This window comes from Saccostrea echinata, unplaced genomic scaffold, assembly GCF_033153115.1.
Source record: "Saccostrea echinata isolate AGI-Se365-2 ecotype Australia unplaced genomic scaffold, CSIRO_AGI_Sech_v1 ptg000004l, whole genome shotgun sequence".
Lineage (NCBI taxonomy): Eukaryota > Metazoa > Mollusca > Bivalvia > Ostreida > Ostreidae > Saccostrea > Saccostrea echinata.
Genome location: NW_026889753.1, coordinates 1988328 through 1991204, shown reverse-complemented (window position 1 = coordinate 1991204; position 2877 = coordinate 1988328).

The following is a 2877-nucleotide window of genomic DNA, read 5'->3' as shown; positions in this document are numbered from 1 at the left end:
TCGGAAAATTTCTAGTCATGCAAAGCTACCATAAACACACACAAGCACCTGGCAATGGGAAAACTGTGTGCTTTTATCCTTTTATGAATGACCAGCAGGGCCACCAATGAAAACTGGTTTTTTTTTTCCCATTTCCTTGCTTATTCTAAATTTTTATTCTCTAATGTCAAGGACTATGACTATAGACAACTATAGCGTGTTGGCAGTACCTTATTCAAAGTGGAGGATCTGAAAGAGATTTTCAAGAGTGTTACAAAGCACAGGGAAGAGACTAAAAATTAAATGAAATCATCGATGAAAATCAAAACATGACCAATGCAAGCCTTTCTTGGAGAGCGAAGACTTCGGTCATTGAATCGGATAATAGATTTAGCGTACTTTCAACAACCCAAAGAAAACTTCTCAGTTAACCTGATCGGAGCTAAATGGTAGGTTTACTTTCGAATTCACGACTACCACTTTAGTTTCACGATTCATTCATTCATATTACCAACATTTCAAAAGGAACAAATCTAACATCAAATTTCAATCTGGCTTATTTTTTTTTCAGTCACCAGTTTCAGAAAGATGAACATAAATGTAGCAAAACAATACGTTTACCGAAACTTAAAAACAAAAGGTAAGCTATGGAGCACATTCACACTGCTGGAATCGCTTAAAAAATGAAAAGTACTAGTAGTGAAATTAAGTATCAATTATTTAACTATTTATGTGTAGAAATACATGGAAAATTATATTTTCATTGAATACAAGATTCTAATATGACCATTCAATTCAATCAGTTTTTATACAGATTTTTATTTTGTTTGGACAGCAAGCCAATGAAATTAAGTTCCTGTTCTAATGCAGCAGCATATCTATCTATCTATCTATCTATCTATCTATCTATCTTCATTTATTTATTTATTTATTCATATAATTATATATTGAATAGACGAAAGATGATCAACCTTTAAATAGAGAGGTTTTTTCTTATTTACACAAAAATAATACAACCTGCTTAAACCTTGTGCTAAAGGAATTTCATCGGCACAAGAAGCCAATAATATATAATTATTTTGAGCTCTAAATATACCTCCTTTTCTTAAAAAAAAATCATGCAAATCATGCAAAATAAAATCTCTATTTGAGAAACCAAGAGGAAGAAAGAATGTATGTAAGGTCAAACACGCTAAGTACGTCACATGTTGACCACGGTATTAGGGCATGGTAGATTCAATAATGGCAGGAGGAATGTTTGTAATAGTTTAAAATAAGAAATACTTTTCTAGGTTTTTGAGATGTATGGTGTTACATATACAGTGGAACACACGATATAGTATTACTTTGATAATGGTCATCTATATTTTGTTACACCCCCCCCCCCCCCGGGAAAAAACTAGCCAGTTAATTTTTGATCAATATGTTTTATATATTCTTTCATTTTAGTTTGTTTGTTTGTTTGTTTTTTGTTGATTTGGTTTTCCATAAATGATTCTTTACGAATAATTTCGTAAAAGTATTAAACGAAACTAAATTTTTCTTGTTTGAAAATTCGTTATGGAAAACATAATATTTTGTTCTGTGTTGATACAAATCGTAAAGTTGCTTGTCATTTCAGAATATGTCTATTTAAAAGTCCATTTCCTCTCGCTTTATTCCAACAACATTTAGTTGATCTATGAAATTGTCAAAAAATCATAAAAGAGACACATAAGGAAGAATGTATTTTCATGAAGCTTTTTCCCACCAGAATAAGTGACAAACCAAGATGGATATGTAGCAACAACAGCCACCAGTGCGACGTCTACAGATTCTTATACACCCAGTGAAGTATCCGCACAATTTTATTAAGAGTTTTGCTCTCTGTCATATTTGAGAGTGCTGACAGTTTTTGTTTTGTTTTGTTTTGTTTTTTTTTTCTGAAAAAGACACAGAGAGTCCTTTAATATAAGTAGATAAATTGAACGACATTGAATGTGAAAAAAGGGTTTGAAGTCAAAACTTGGCAAATTCCATGCAGCATTCTAACTTTGTATAAATTATATATCAATTCAAAATAAATTGCATTGCATTTTTTTAAACCACGTCAGATTTCTACCTTTTTCAACTGCATGAAAAAAACAAATAAGGTTATCTATTGTATATAACGACTTTGCAATGTTTCGTTAGTGATAAGGCAACTTGCTTTTATGTTGAATTAACTGGTATTTTGCCTTGCTTTTGTGTATTGATTAGTTTCAAATGAAAAGGGTTTTCAGAAAATAAATGTTTTTAATTTCTGATCCATAACCCAGATGTTCCTAATGCACAGGCATAAATGATTAATTTGGCAAATGCAAACCAGGTCTTTGAACATGTAAGTTAAAAAGAGATGCTTCCTGATTTAAGACTGTAATTAACTATAACTTAACCATGCCTTTGATTCAACTATGACATGCAATCAATATTTTGCTTCCCTTGACTCATTTACAATGCATGTAATTTTGTTAATTTTCATCTTCAAACATAGCATAGATTATGAACTTCTAGAAGTAGTTATAGCTGAGTCTCACACAGCGTGACAATCAGGAATGCCCATAGACCAATATGACTTTCTATTGTTTTAAACGTGGGCAGGAAAAAGCGTTTCTCTCACCTTTGATCTGTCAGTCACTCCTTTGGTACTAAAGAAGTACTTAAGTGTGACCATCAATGTCTGACAACGTACAGCTTTGCATGATGAGTTCAATTTAATATATAGTAACGGATGTTTGGAAGGATGGAGCATTGTCTATTATTTATTACTTTCTGCTTCGGATTTCTAACTGTTCCGTGTAGCATGTTGTTACCTGGAAATCAATATCCAAAAATATGCATGATAGACTTTGAAGTATAGGTATTTTATCATACTCTTCG